At 47.4% G+C, this 16,198-nt stretch overlaps 1 protein-coding gene across 1 annotated transcript in view; it reads right to left on the bottom strand.

Moving 5' to 3' along the window:
• The window catches only part of TIAM2 (T cell lymphoma invasion and metastasis 2), a 486,712-nt gene that overhangs the window by 402,790 nt on the left and 67,724 nt on the right, over positions 1–16,198 (bottom strand). The window contains exon 2 of the mRNA XM_029596699.1: positions 8,232–8,323. The gene's annotated coding sequence lies outside the window, so the exon portion shown is untranslated. The remainder of the gene's footprint in view (positions 1–8,231; positions 8,324–16,198) is intronic.

The following is a 16,198-nucleotide window of genomic DNA, read 5'->3' as shown; positions in this document are numbered from 1 at the left end:
TGATCAAGTGGGTTTTATATCTAATCATATGGTGAATGATAATGTTCGTATGATCATTGACAAACTTTGGTGGGTTCGCTGGGAACGGATTCCTTCTGTCTTGCTTTCAATTGACGCTGAAAAAGCTTTCGACTTAGTACATTGCCCTTTTCTTTTTAAAACGTTGGAGAGAATGCACTTTGGACCCTTTATTTATGCAATGGCTAGGGAAGCTATATGATCAGCCAAAGGCCAGAGTTAAGGTGAATGGCGGCTTTGGGGATAGCTTTGCCTCAGGAAGAGGGACAAGACAAGGCTGCCCATTATCACCATTGCTATTCGCGCTATTTTTGGAGCCTTTTACCACTAGGGTTCATTCTTCCCCATGGATCAGCGGGGTTCGACTGGGGTCACTGCACTTTAAATTATCATTATTTGCCTCCCGACATCATGATCACAGTGACTGATCCTAGTTCTTCTCTAATGGGTATTGTGGAGGAGCTCGGGTCCTTCAGTAGGGTATCTGGCTTCAACGTTAATTTCGATAAATCTGAACTACTTAACATTAATCTGAGCAACAATGAGGTTGATGCTATCAAACAGCATTTCCCTTTCGCTGGGATATTCGCTCTCAAGTATTTGGGAGTTTGCATTAGTCCTCATGTGAAAGATTTATATTCTTTCAATTATGTACCTTTATTGCAAATTATGGAACAGGATTTGAGGAAGTGGCAAAGGGATACTTTTTCATGGCTAGGCTGTATAGCCATCAAAATGAATATATTACCTCATTTTCTTTATTTATTTGCTACCCTCCCTATCTTCATTACCGCTGCAATTTTGCGATCATGGAAAAAGAAGATTTTTTACTTTATTTGGCGCAAGTGAACTTCACAGGTGGGAAAGCTAACTCTTTTCCAACCTACATCACGGGGAGGGCTAGGGGTTCCCAACACACAGGCCGATTCAGTAAAAGGCCACTCTCCTGTGTGGCCTTTTACTGAATCAGTAAAAAAAAAAATTCAGTAAAAAAAAAAATTCAAATTAGGGCCCATGGTAAAAAGAGGCGCGTCCCTAGCGCCTCTTTTTTGACAGGAGCGGTGGCTGTCAGCTTCATTAGCTCTGATCTCTGACTTAGGTCCCATCTTTCTGATTGGAACTTCTCAATCCCTTGAGATGGCAAACTTTCTGCACCATATTCACAGACGGCCGAATTTTAAATCGGCCACGCGCGCAAATATCATCATTTACGCGCGTGGCCAGGCCCTGTGTGCGCCACGTGCATTTTCAAAAGGGCCCGGCCTTGCGCGTAAATGATATGCGCATAATTGCCGGGCCCTGAAAAGGTGTCAGGCCAGGGGCGTGGTCTGGGTGGGGTGGGATGGGGCGGGGCAGTAAACAAAAAAAATGTTAAGTTCCAACAAAAGGTTTAGTGGGTGGGGAGGAGAGGGGAAGAGGGAGGGAGCATAGGTAGGTGGGTATGGAAGTTCCCTCCCAGTCCGCTCCTTAATTGGAGCGGACTGGGAGGGGACGGGGGAAAGCCCGATTTCGTCGCTGTGCGTAACTTACTAAAATCCCACCCCCGCGCGCACCGCCCATACATGTGCATGTGGATTATAAAATCCGGCGCACATGTGCACGCGGCCATGAGATTTTATAACATGCGTGGTACCTGAGGCAATGGAGGGTAAAGTGACTTGCCCACTGTCACAAGGAGTCACAGTGGGCTTGCAACCCTGGTTTCACTGGTTCGTAGCCTGCTGTTCTAACCACTAGGCTACTCCTCCACTTGCTTTCAGTAGCCCATCTGCATTAACTTCAGAGTGCTTGAGTTGCACATCAACAGTGAAAGTTTTTATACTTGTCCACTACAAATTCTTGTCATCATGAAGTTGAAATTGTGCTAAAACTTTCTTTCAACAGATGAAAGCAGGAACACCGCTATGGGGAGCAGTGGTCACTTCACTCGTCACCAAGCTACTACTGCACATGGCTGGCCTGGCAACTCAGTGGCAGTCCTGGCCAAAGACAGTCACCGCAACTGCTGGGCTAAACTGGGGCTTCCTAAACCCGCCCTGGGGACCCCAAGGCCAGAAGGTTTTCATGAGATCCACAATAATATGCATATACTGAGGTCAATATTCAAAACTAAACATTTAAATGGATAACTTGGATAACTTGTGAGTTAGATGGATACCTTGGAGCTAGATGGATACCTTCTGAGTTAGATGGATACCTTGGAGCTAGATGGATACCTTCTGAGTTAGATGGATACCTTCTGAGTTAGATGGATACCTTGTGAGCTAGATGGATACCTTCTGAGTTAGATGGATACCTTCTGAGTTAGATGGATACCTTCTGAGTTAGATGGATACCTTCTGAGTTAGATGGATACCTTCTGAGTTAGATGGATACCTTGTGAGCTAGATGGATACCTTGTGAGCTAGATGGATACCTTGTGAGCTAGATGGATACCTTGGAGCTAGATGGATACCTTGGAGCTAGATGGATACCTTGGAGCTAGATGGATACCTTGGAGTTAGATGGATACCTTCTGAGTTAGATGGATACCTTCTGAGTTAGATGGATACCTTCTGAGTTAGATGGATACCTTCTAAGTTAGATGGATAACTTGGAGCTAGATGGATACCTTGGAGCTAGATGGATAACTTGGAGCTAGATGGATAACTTGGAGCTAGATGGATAACTTGTGAGTTAGATGGATACCTTCTGAGTTAGATGGATAACTTGGAGCTAGATGGATACCTTGGAGCTAGATGGATAACTTGTGAGCTAGATGGATACCTTCTGAGTTAGATGGATAACTTGTGAGTTATCCATCTAAATGGCTTTGAATATTGACCTCACTGGGTTTCCAATATATGAAAATTTATCTCTTGCATGTTCACTGTGGGTATTGTAAAAGCCCAATTGGCTGTGGGTCTCCAAGACAAGTTCTGGAAACCCTGTGGATGGAGTAAGTGGAGGCAGAAAACCTCGGGTAATTATGAATGAATATAACAGACCCCCCCCCCCTGCATGTATGTACTGAAGACAAAAAAAAAAACTGGGAAGAAAAATCAGTAAACAGTATATTCCAACTTCTAAACCAAATGGCAAGCTCCAGAATATATTTGTTAAAAAAAATTAATTCTGATTTATGGATAACCTAAGCAATCAACACTACATGGAAATCACCAACTCGCAAGTATTTATTTTATTAAAACCTGTTAGGCTAGTCACGCTAGTTCTACTATCAAGAGCGACCTCCTAAACAGTGCATCCTATCTGCTTCTTGCTCCACATCTCTTCTTGGGATTATATTATATGATACCCTGTGGTCATTTTCTAAAACATAAAAAAGGGTACGAGGTTGGGTCTAGTGGCGGACTCTACTTTTCCCAGTTGGGATAAAGAAAAACATTCAAAAAAGTTGGGGGGTCAGTGACCTGGCAGAAAATCGCCAGTGACAGCAGCAATTGCACCTGCCTAAAAAGGCTGCTCACTGTGTAATTAGCACCTTAAAAAAGCATTGGGGAATTGGGATTGTGCCCTAAAAGCACCGACCCACCACATCTTCTCTGAGGACAACCTGTTGTAGTACTCGTTCCGCTGCATCACGTATGACGTGCACTGAAATAGAATTTCCACTAACGAGAATGAATTTTGTATTCTTGTTCTTTCCAGAAATGCATGGAAGCACTTCTCAACAGACACTATTCAACCTCTGGGCATTTGTAAGAAAGCGCACTAAATTATGCACATTGTACGTGAAACTTCAGTTTGCATTTATGCAAACACCTCTGACCACTCACCAGAATGCTGCGGATCGCAGAGTCGCTGCCCCTCATCTGCACTTCATTGTACAATGTCACCAATTCTAATTGGATGCTTATTTCAGGAAAAATAACACGGGTGGCAGCTGCTGTAAAGCGGTTGAAATACAAATTAACTAATTAAGATTTATGGAAAACGCGATCCCCATGAGGAGGCAGAGCCATTCCAAAAGGCACAAGAGCGTGTCCACGGGGGCTTCTCCATCTGCTGGAAACCTTGTGTAAAAATTACTTAATTGGTCAATTAAAAACTCATTATGAAAATAAAAAGACCACTCAAGGCAGCTGCTTTGTCAGGCTCAAGCCTGAGACGTAATTAAATGGACGCGATCAGAAGAGACACTGCTGACATGCAGAGAGGAACCGCCAGGAAAGAGAGTCCCAGACGGTAATCAGAACTATCCATTCCGTTCCGGAAGAGGCCCAGAAGTCATTCTGGGCCTCCAGCAAGGAAGGTTAAAAGGGGATCTCTTTCCTTTGTTAGTTTGCTTTGTCCAATCAACATGAAAATGCAAAAGGCTTGACCAAGAAGAGGAAAACTAAGTCTTGGACAAGGACAAAATAAAAAGCAAGAGCCAGCACAAAAAGCGTCCAGGGACAAACCCCGAATGCCAAGCCTGACTATTTATGATCTGAATTTGTTGCCTTTTTTTACCTTTGTCCCACAAGGGATGACGCATTTAAGAGAATGAAATGAATGTAATGATACGCAGGAAGCTGTAAAATGATGCTCGTTAAGAATCAGACTGCCTGCAAAAGAATAAATCTCAGTTAGTGGGGATTTATCTTGGAAAGAGAGGTAACAATCCTTGCTCTGTAGCGCATCCCACAATGGATTCAGACCACCGTGTCCACATGATCCTGCAACTGTTGTGCACGGGCAGATGGGGCGGTGTTTTGGAAAACCTTAGCCACAGCTATTAACACACACCAAATGTTGTGAAACCGCCAGTTGACAGAGCCTACTTCCCTAAATTTTCTGGAAATGAGGAAAAAACCTAAGATGTAAAATGGCCTTCGTACACAGAACTTCAGGACCTCTGGCCACTAATCTGCTTGGAACAGGAAAACCCACGTGGCCTTACCAAATTTACTGTAATGGACTTTAGCAAGACCAAGTGACCAACCATCTCCAGAAACTCTTACACCGTTGTTCAGTCACAGCCGAGTTTCCTACAGAAAGCCAACTCTCTGCTCAGAAGACACAAGGAGGGCATGGCCAAGGGCGAAACAGAGGCTCTCTGCACAGAGCAGTCACAGAGGGGACACTCCTGGGGTGGAGACAGAGAGCACTTAGCACTCACAGGTCAACGTGCACAGCTAGGCACATCCACCAAAGCCTATGGGGTAGATTTTCAGACGAGCGCGAACAGCCTACTTTTGTTTGCGCTCCAGGCGCAAACAAAAGTACGCTGGATTTTAGTAGATACGCGCGGAGCCGCGCGTATCCACTAAAATCCTGGATCGGCGCGCGCAAGGCTATCGATTTTGTATAGCCTGCGCGCGCCGAGCCGCGCTACCTCCCCCCGTTCCCTCCAAGGCCGCTCCGAAATCGGAGCGGCCTTGGAGGGAACTTTCTTTTGCCCTCCCCTCACCTTCCCCTCCCTTCCCCTACCTAACCCACCCGCCCGGCCCTGTCTACACCCCCCCCTTACCTTTGTCGGGGGATTTACGCCTCCCGGAGGGAGACGTAAATCCCCGCGCGCCAGCGGGCCTGCTGCGCGCCGGGCCGCGACCTGGGGGCGGGTACGGAGGGCGCGGCCACGCCCCCGGGCCGTAGCCACGCCCCGTACCCGCCCCCAAAACGCTGCCGACACGCCCCCGGAACGCCGCGACGACCGCGCCCGCCCCCCGACACCCCCCCCGACACGCCCCCCTCCGAGAACCCCGGGACTTACGCGAGTCCCGGGGCTCTGCGCGCGCCGGGAGGCCTATGTAAAATAGGCTTCCCGGCGCGCAGGGCCCTGCTCGCCTAAATCCGCCCGGTTTTTGGGCGGATTTAGGCGAGCAGGGCTCTGAAAATCTACCCCTATGTGCATAATTTCCCAGGAAAACGCATTAAGAGCAGGTGCACGTCTACGCGACTACTTTTTGTGATCCAATTTTCCAAGGCTCAGAAAATTGCTTCTGCGGTCAGTTTGAAAGATGCACTCCTCAAAGCAACAGTCCCTTCCATGGCAGGCGTGGCACTGACGGTCTCTGACTCACCCATGCAATCATTCCCCCATAGAAACAAAGCGCATTATATCAGAATTGCAAAGACTGTTTACATTACAACTGCTGCGGGTCCTCAGAAAGCACCCAAGGTCGACTTCCAGGGAGTCTTTATTTATTTATTTGATATTCTTCAGGCCTATCCGCAGGAAGGGTAATTTTATAACGAAACACATAACCTACCAAAGTACTGCCAAAGTGCATAGGTACACGCATAGGTTTGCTTTGAACCCATACAACGTTATACCCGCTCCTCGCAGAGCACAACCTCTATGAGTTTATTTACGTGCATGCTTTCTCTAATCAAAGCAGGGAGGGTAACTTGCAAACAACTAAGTATGGCCCCATATACGTGCGTAGATCTATGCTGGCATTTTATAACCTGCACGTATCAGTTACGCGCGTATTATTTTATTTAGATTTTTTATATAAAATATGCATATGTTTACTCCGTAACATGCGCACAAATGCAGGCTAACACACGAATACATTCAATGAACTGAAAGCACGTAGTCTTCCTACCTATTTAAAAGTTATCCATCTAAATGGCTTTGAATATGGACCTCCTGATATTTTAAGAGATGCGCAAGTCATGGAAATTACCAGTTTTATCAGGCACTCCACCGGTTCTCCAGGTCATCGAGACCCTCCTGGCTCTTCAGCCTGAACCTCCCACCAGCACACAATCAAAACGTTTAATATCACTTAAGCAAGATAATTAGCAGCGGTAAAATCTACATGCGAGTCTTTTAAAATAGCAAACTTGTGCGCGTAAACGTTGGCCTCGTCCCGGAACGCCCCTTGTGCACAAAAGCAAGAACACGCACGTTTGATGCTTGTAAAACAGCCTGAGCACAGGCAGATGCTACGTACGCGCTTATATGCTAAGTTTTACCCGCGTAACGTTGTGAAACTTCACCCCACGTTCGTAAGTCCAAACTCTGCATAAAAATATGCTCCAAAATCGTTACACACATCCTTCCATATGCACATCGCCCAACAAGCCACTCGTGCACACTCGGTTTTGAATATTACTCCCTGAAAGCTTCTGATTCCTGGCATTCAGCATCACAGAAGTAAAAATGTGAACTGTTTTCCCTGCTCACAATTTCAAATAAGTATCAAAGTGGAAGCAATGGAAAATACACTGCAAAGCATGGGCACAGATTATCCATCGTGAGACGGCACACGGTGCCATTCCAAGACCTCAGCGCTGTGTATCAAGAGGGCATGCGGTTTTGGCAATGATAACGACGGAGGTAGAAGATAAAATTAATAGCTTGGGTAGAACTGATTCCTGTCCGGGGAGGCACTCTCCTCATTTCATTCTCTACCACAAGGAAAACAATTTCTCATTAAAAGGGAGGAGAAAAAAAAAAACCCATTAGCAGCAGATGCAGGAATTCAAAGTGGGTCAGCAAAGGTCTGGCAGAGCCTTTTGTGGGAGCCCAGGGGCAGTTTTTTTCATGCCTGGATTCCTACGCTCCTAGGAAACAGACGCTGCTGCTGCTGGTGGTGGTGGTGGTGGCCGCACTTGTGTTTGCACTTGAGAACGTTTCCAGTGCAGGAGTGCGGGCAGCGAACAGCAGGAGCTGGGACTCGCGGAGGTGCCGGCCACCAGGGTGCCCTTCGTGACCATGCCACAAAGACCCAAGACAATGCCGCAGAGCAGGCAAGGGCATTTCAAAACGCCCCTAGAGACATAAGGTAACGCGTTGCTTACTACACTCTTACATCCCTGGCCTTCCAGACCCCAGGCAGTGACCGTGCACAGCTCCGCACACATGGGAAACGAGGGTCATTTTTCAGTGACTGCGCTCGACACCAAGAGCGAAGTCATTTATCAGGCCCAAGCATCCTGGGTCTAAACAATGCAATCGGAGCCCCCATTGTGTAAAAGAGCAACACCAACTTGCCCCTTCCCTTCTATTGTGTTTCTGCAGAGCTGTCCCACTGACACCATGAAAGGAAGCAGCCCACCAGGCAGAGCCACGGTCCAGCAACAAAAGACGTGATATCCAGATGGTAAATCCAGAGCTATGACATATCCAGGCGGGCACGGCTTCCGTAATCCCGTGAGAGGAGCCGGGGCGCTGCAAAGTTATTTATGCAAACCAGTTAACAAAGAAGAAACTGTGACATGGAGGGTCTGCTCAATAATTCTTTCATTTATTAGCAACAATAATAATAATATCAAGTTACCTTGGTGCTAATGTTGTGAGCACAGCCTTTTCAGCAGGTGGCGTGATCCAGCCCAGGATTAAATGAGCATCAGAAACCTCTTCTCAAATTACCTGAAACAAAAAAGTGAGATAACTGCAATCAGAAACAACGTGAAATGTTCCATTCATTTATTTATTCAGGTTTATTCCGCTCTTTGGCCGACCAAAGCGGATTACATTCAGGTACGCAAAGCGCAACACATCGGGTACCATACACAAACCCGCAACGCCACCCAAATCCCCTGTAAAACTCCTGTGCTCAGCCCATCACTTGTCAGGCAGGGAAACTAAGGACAGTGACAGCATCGTCTCACCATGCAAAACCCACCTTACTGATTCTTTCATCAGATAAAATCCCCTCTAAAGCTAACGTGACAGCTTGCTATGAATATAGATGGCGGAGTAACGGTATAAATGTCCACCTTCATTTTCTTCTCTGGTTTTCCCTGTGGCGGGGACCGTCCCAGGCCTCCAGACTCAGAACAGGGGGATACTCAGGCCTTCCCTAACTTACGCTTCAGGTTTTCACTGCTTTTGTCCCTTTCCTCTTTCCCTTGCAGAAAATGGGTACAAGAAACAGATGCAAACTTCCCGATGCAATTTAACTCTCCTCAAATCCTCCCCGGCATGCATCAGAGACGCATTAGGTATTCAAAGCAAACTACTGCCATTTCAAAACAGCAGAAGCCCAGCCAGCCCTACCACAGTACGGGTTTGAGAAGCATCTCGGAGGGTCCTTAACCCTTCCCCTAATCTGAGGACGACAAGGTGCTGACCACAGGAGCGCTGCGGCCTTATCTTGCACACTCGCTTTACCTTTAAAGAGCTGGAGCCCACAAGGAGCAAAAGTCGGTAGAAAGCGCGCAGCTGTAAATTCTGGCGTTGGACACGAGAGGAGTCCAGCCTTGCAGCCCCCTAGCCCCTAGCCCAGGCAATCAAACTTGGCCTCACTAGCCTGGCTGCCGCAAAGCTGCGGGCTGCAACGGAGCACAGGGACCAGGAACCACGCCTGGGACGCAACGAGTGCTCCCGGAGACCTTTTCCGTAGGAGAAATGGAGTCTTTGCAGTGATCCGTGTGCATCCAGGCCTACGAGAAGTGTCACCCTGGCAGTCACGTTTAAGGGAAGGACCCACACTTTACTTTTCTTCAATTCCTTGCACACTGTTTGGAATTTCTAGTACATAAAAGGTCTTTTACAGCACTCAGAAAAAAAAAAAAACACGGGGCTACATGGATCATACAGCTCACACGCATAAATCCATGAAAAGCTGGGTATTTGTGGTCTTGGAGATTCTTTTGTACTATTGCTTGAGAAAGATGATTTGTACTCCACCTTTCTTTTTAACCTTCTGGTTTGTGTGCGTTTGCAGGCACATTACAGACACCAGACCCTCCCATTTATTTATTTATTTGTAGCCTGCGGCGTCCGTGGTCGTACGCGGGTTATAGTCAGACAGACATAAAACAGGAACATAAATACAACCAAAGGCCAGAAGTCTACACAGGTAGTACAAAACAATAAAGTCATATACACGTAAAACCAGAATCCAAACAGCAATAAAAACAACACCACCACAATGTTCGACCATGGGCAGTTCCCCCTCAGTCAAGGCTGTGAAATCGCCAAGTGACAAAGCGGCTCTGAAATCCGTTCTCCTGCCTCCCCAAAAATAAATCTGCTCCTGAAATAAAGGAAGCATTTGCAGGGCAACCCCCATCGCTCCCATGGCCTCCCAGCGCATTTCCCCCTCCAAACTCCAGTCCAGGGACCCCTTTCTACATCTCCATCTGCTCAACCTAAACACTGCCTGGCAGCAACAAAGAGTCCATAATAGCGGCAGAGAACCCCGGGCAACTCCCCTGGGTAATGTTATTCAGATCTGCCACCGACTGGAAGGAAAGAGGAAAAGAAAAAAGCCACAAAGGATTCATTATGTAGCCCCAGCGAAGGAGCCTCTTACTGCAGACTTCCTGACACGGCCAGGGACTGATATTACCCTTCAATGTTGACATTTTCATACAAGAAAAAAAAATGCTTCCAGGGCCGACTGCAACAGCTTAGCTTGTGTCATTAAATGCAAAGTGAGGCATCGCGTCTCCAGCGTGTGTCCCGTCCGCTCCCGCCACAGCAGTCATCTAAAGCTTCAAACCACTTGCACGGGATCCACATCCAATCTTAATCCCCAGTCGCAGGCACACAAAGGAATCCAAGAAGGGTAACGCATTTTGTCAGGCCCTGCAAAATCAGAGGCTTGAGTCTGAAACCATTCACACCCACCCTGCACACCTCCAAAGTTTTATTCACTGGAAAAGGGTAAGGCTTGGGAGAAACATCGGTTCGGTTTTAAGAGCATTAAGCTTGCGACAGCTACGTGTGCTCGTAATTTCACAAGTTAAACAGCCCAGGAAAAGTCAAGTCCTCGTTTATTTATTAACCTGCTTTCCCAACAAAAAGAGTGTGAGAGTCACATCTGGCTGTAAGAGACTGGGGTACAATTTCAAAAAACAACATCAGAGAGAGGATGAGTTGAGACTTCATAAGCATTTTGCAAAAAAAAAAAAAAAAAAAAAAGTCACTACAGCTTCCAATTTGTGGGGTGAGGCGGAGGGAGGGGCGCGGAGGTGACTAAGGAGGAGATTCTGGACGGGTGTGGTGGGGAACGGGAGAGATTTCACAGGTCAGTGGTCTGCATGAGGTTATAGGGGGGGTAAGAACTGGCTCGTGCCCAGGGCTGCGATGTGGGGCAGAGCCTGAAAGGGTCCCTTTTCCTGGGGTCCTTGGGGATGGCAGCACAAGGGAAGCCCTGAGACATGGAGCGCACTGCTTAGGAAGGCCTGGGGGGGGGGGGGGGGGGGGTCAGGGGGTCAGGGAGCTGCTCAGGTAGGCTGGAGGTTCCTGGGTCAGGATCTGGAAGGTGGGGGTGGGTAAAGCGCTGGCAGCCACTGTAATCCCGGGAATTATTCTGTGCGATTTGTGTGCAGTTTAAGGTGCCGGGCACTCCTATGTACACGGCGTGACCACAGTCCAGACGCGAGATCACAATAGCTCGCCGCTGACGCGCAGTGACAATTTTATGTAGTAGGACACATGGCCTTACCTCATCAAACCAGGAAAGGTTTTCTCAGCTGCTGACGGCTAAGTTTATATAAAGCAGCCAAGGACACCGTAGAATAAACTCACAAAATAGTAATTTACCGTTTCACCCAACCATAGGTCCTGGAAGGTCCAGGATACGGGAGACATCGCAATTATGGCCTCTCAATCAGGAAAAGGCAGAGGAGAACAGGTTTCTTTTTATTGGGGGGTGGGGGATGAATGGGTTGATCCATCCGCCACTACTGCCCTGGAAAACCCCTGGGTGCCAAGGGACCCGCTTATCTAAAATCTGGCACCCGGCTCCTGCTCACAGCTGAGCCGGGCCTAAGGAAAGCTGCAGGGGAGGGTGGAGAGAGGCTGGAGGCGAAGGAAAGCTGCAGGGGAAGGTGGAGAGAGAGGCTGGAGGCGAGGGAAAGCTGCAGAGGAAGGTGGAGAGAGAGGCTGGAGGCGAGGGAAAGCTGCAGCGGAAGGTGGAGAGAGAGGCTGGAGGCGAAGGAAAGCTGCAGAGGAAGGTGGAGAGAGAGGCTGGAGGCGAAGGAAAGCTGCAGAGGAAGGTGGAGAGAGAGGCTGGAGGCGAGGGAAAGCTGCAGCGGAAGGTGGAGAGAGAGGCTGGAGGCGAAGGAAAGCTGCAGAGGAAGGTGGAGAGAGAGGCTGGAGGCGAGGGAAAGCTGCAGCGGAAGGTGGAGAGAGAGGCTGGAGGCGAGGGAAAGCTGCAGCGGAAGGTGGAGAGAGAGGCTGGAGGCGAGGGAAAGCTGCAGCGGAAGGTGGAGAGAGAGGCTGGAGGCGAGGGAAAGCTGCAGCGGAAGGTGGAGAGAGAGGCTGGAGGCGAAGGAAAGCTGCAGCGGAAGGTGGAGAGAGAGGCTGGAGGCGAAGGAAAGCTGCAGCGGAAGGTGGAGAGAGAGGCTGGAGGCGAAGGAAAGCTGCAGAGGAAGGTGGAGAGAGAGGCTGGAGGCGAAGGAAAGCTGCAGAGGAAGGTGGAGAGAGAGGCTGGAGGCGAGGGAAAGCTGCAGAGGAAGGTGGAGAGAGAGGCTGGAGGCGAAGGAAAGCTGCAGAGGAAGGTGGAGAGAGAGGCTGGAGGCGAGGGAAAGCTGCAGAGGAAGGTGGAGAGAGAGGCTGGAGGCGAAGGAAAGCTGCAGAGGAAGGTGGAGAGAGAGGCTGGAGGCGAGGGAAAGCTGCAGCGGAAGGTGGAGAGAGAGGCTAGAGGCGAAGGAAAGCTGCAGAGGAAGGTGGAGAGAGAGGCTGGAGGCGAAGGAAAGCTGCAGAGGAAGGTGGAGAGAGAGGCTGGAGGCGAGGGAAAGCTGCAGCGGAAGGTGGAGAGAGGCTGGAGGCGAAGGAAAGCTGCAGAGGAAGGTGGAGAGAGAGGCTGGAGGCGAGGGAAAGCTGCAGCGGAAGGTGGAGAGAGGCTGGAGGCGAGGGAAAGCTGCAGCGGAAGGTGGAGAGAGGCTGGAGGCAAAGGAAAGCTACAGCGGAGGGTGGAGAGAGGCTGGAGGTGAAGGAAAGCTGCAGCGGAAGGTGGAGAGAGGCTGGAGGCGAAGGAAAGCTGCAGGGGAGGGTGGAGAGAGGCTGGAGGTGAAGGAAAGCTGCAGAGGAAGGTGGAGAGAGAGGCTGGAGGCGAGGGGAAAGCTGCAGCGGAAGGTGGAGAGAGGCTGGAGGCGAAGGAAAGCTGCAGCGGAAGGTGGAGAGAGAGGCTGGAGGTGAAGGAAAGCTGCAGCGGAAGGTGGAGAGAGAGGCTGGAGATGAAGGAAAGCTGCAGCGGAAGGTGGAGAGAGGCTGGAGGCAAAGGAAAGCTACAGCGGAGGGTGGAGAGAGAGGCTGGAGGCGAAGGAAAGCTACAGCGGAGGGTGGAGAGAGGCTGGAGGTGAGGGAAAGCTACAGCGGAGGGTGGAGAGAGGCTGGAGGCGAGGGAAAGCTACAGCGGAGGGTGGAGAGAGGCTGGAGGTGAAGGAAAGCTACAGCGGAGGGTGGAGAGAGGCTGGAGGCGAAGGAAAGCTACAGCGGAGGGTGGAGAGAGGCTGGAGGTGAAGGAAAGCTGCAGCTGAAGGTGGAGAGAGAGGCTGGAGGCGAAGGAAAGCTGCAGCGGAAGGTGGAGAGAGAGGCTGGAGGCGAAGGAAAGCTGCAGCGGAAGGTGGAGAGAGGCTGGAGGCGAAGGAAAGCTGCAGCGGAAGGTGGAGAGAGGCTGGAGGCGAAGGAAAGCTGCAGCGGAAGGTGGAGAGAGGCTGGAGGCGAAGGAAAGCTGCAGCGGAAGGTGGAGAGAGAGGCTGGAGGCAAAGGAAAGCTGCAGCGGAAGGTGGAGAGAGGCTGGAGGTGAAGGAAAGCTGCAGCGGAAGGTGGAGAGAGGCTGGAGGCGAAGGAAAGCTGCAGCGGAAGGTGGAGAGAGGCTGGAGGCGAAGGAAAGCTGCAGCGGAAGGTGGAGAGAGGCTGGAGGCGAAGGAAAGCTGCAGCGGAAGGTGGAGAGAGGCTGGAGGCGAAGGAAAGCTGCAGCGGAAGGTGGAGAGAGAGGCTGGAGGCGAAGGAAAGCTGCAGCGGAAGGTGGAGAGAGAGGCTGGAGGCAAAGGAAAGCTGCAGCGGAAGGTGGAGAGAGAGGCTGGAGGCGAAGGAAAGCTGCAGCGGAAGGTGGAGAGAGGCTAGAGGCAAAGGAAAGCTGCAGCGGAGGGTGGAGAGAGGCTGAGGCAATGGAAAGCTGCAGCGGAAGGTGGAGAGAGGCTGGAGGTGAGGGAAAGCCGCATTGGAAGGTGGAGAGAGGCTGGAGGTGAGGGAAAGCCACAGCAGAAGGTGGAGAGAGAGGCTGCAGGTGAGGGAAAGCCACAGCAGAAGGTGGAGAGAGGCTGGAGGTTAAGGAAAGGTGCTAGGGAGGAAGAGCAAAGAGTCAAAACGATGGATGAAAAACAAAGAAAAATACGAGCAACTCCTGTCCCTTTACCTACCCCCTCCCCCCTCCAAAAAACCAAGCAAAATAAAGAAAAAAAAACTAAATTAAAAAAACAGAAAACTAAAAAGTCCAAAACAATAAAGTTAAGGCAACTAATATTTCCTAGCTCTAACATTTCTGGGCTGGCATTCAAGCTTTCTTTTTTTTATTTAAACTTTATTATTTTTCCTCAATGATACATCATGAAAATAAGAAAAATGTTACACAACATAAGAAAAAGTATCCCATAACAATTCGGAAAGCCATTTGTTGTTAACATATCACATAACTGGGGGAGCCTTAAGAAACATATATATATATATATATATATATATATATATATATAAAAGATATCTCAATACTATCTTATGTTTACTGTTTGTTTCTATGCATCATGTTTACTGTTTATTGATTTCTGGTTATTAATCTTTGTTCTATGTACACCATATCCATGGTAATTAACAATCTGGTTATATGTAAACCGAAGCGATATGTACCAGTACATGACCTTCGGTATATAAAAGTCTTTAAATAAATAAATAAATATCTGTATAAGATATCTCAATACTACCTGGATAAGATATCTCAATACTATCTGTATGATATATCAATACTATGTATATAAGACATATCAATACTATCTTTATAAGACATATCAATACTATCTATATAAGATATCTCAATACTATCTGTATAAGACATATCAATACTACCTGTATAAGATATATCAATACTACCTTTTTATTTATATGTCTTTTATATACCGAAGTATTGGTAGGGACCTTCACTCCGGTTTACATTTATAACAACGCATACATTGAAAATCAGGTGAACAGTTTAAACAGAGTTAAAGTTATAATGAATATATATAATATATATATAGGCAAGTTAAAGGTCTAAATATGTCAGAATTGTTAAAAAGCATAGATATACTTTATCATATTTATAATTAAATCAGTAGATAGACAGGGACAAGTAATAGCTCATGGGAGCAATACAGATGGAGGGTTAGAGATATATTATCAAGAGGAATGAAGGTTAAGATGCTCGGGAAGAGAGATGATTGGATAAGTAAAGGGTGGGGGGAAAGAGTTGAGGGGAAGATGGGAGGATGGGTTTGGAGGAGGAGAAAGAGAAAAGAGAAAAAGGAGGGGAAAGTGGGAGTTAGGGCAAGTGGAGGAGGGGGATGTATGAGATTTTCATAGTCATTGGTTTAACCTGTATGACATATCAATACTATCTATATAAGATATCTCAATACTATCTGTATGATATATCAATACTATGTATATAAGACATATCAATACTACCTGTATAAGACATATCAATACTATCTATATAAGATATCTCAATACTACCTGTTTACGATATCTCAATACTACCTGTTTAAGACATATCAATACTACCTGTATAAGACATATCAATACTACCTTATAAGATATCTCAATACTACCTATATAAGATATCTCAATACTACCTTATAAGACATATCAATACTATCTGTATAAGATATATCAATATTACCTATATAAGATATCTCAATACTATCTATATAAGACATATCAATACTATCTGTATAAGATATATCAATACTACCTATATAAGATATCTCAATACTACCTGTTTAAGATATCTCAATACTACCTGTATAAGACATATCAATACTATCTGTATAAGATATCTCAATACTACCTGTATAAGACATATCAATACTACCTATATAAGATATCTCAATACTACCTTATAAGATATATCAATACTATCCTATATAAGATATCTCAATACTACCTTATAAGACATATCAATACTATCTGTATAAGATATATCAATATTACCTATATAAGATATCTCAATACTATCTATATAAGATATCAATACTGTCTGTATAAGATATATCAATACTACCTATATAAGATATATCAATACTATCTATATAAGTT

The sequence above is a fragment of the Rhinatrema bivittatum genome, chromosome 3 (genome assembly GCF_901001135.1).
Source record: "Rhinatrema bivittatum chromosome 3, aRhiBiv1.1, whole genome shotgun sequence".
Classification (NCBI taxonomy): Eukaryota; Metazoa; Chordata; class Amphibia; order Gymnophiona; family Rhinatrematidae; genus Rhinatrema; species Rhinatrema bivittatum.
This window is presented reverse-complemented; position numbering and strand designations above follow the sequence as displayed.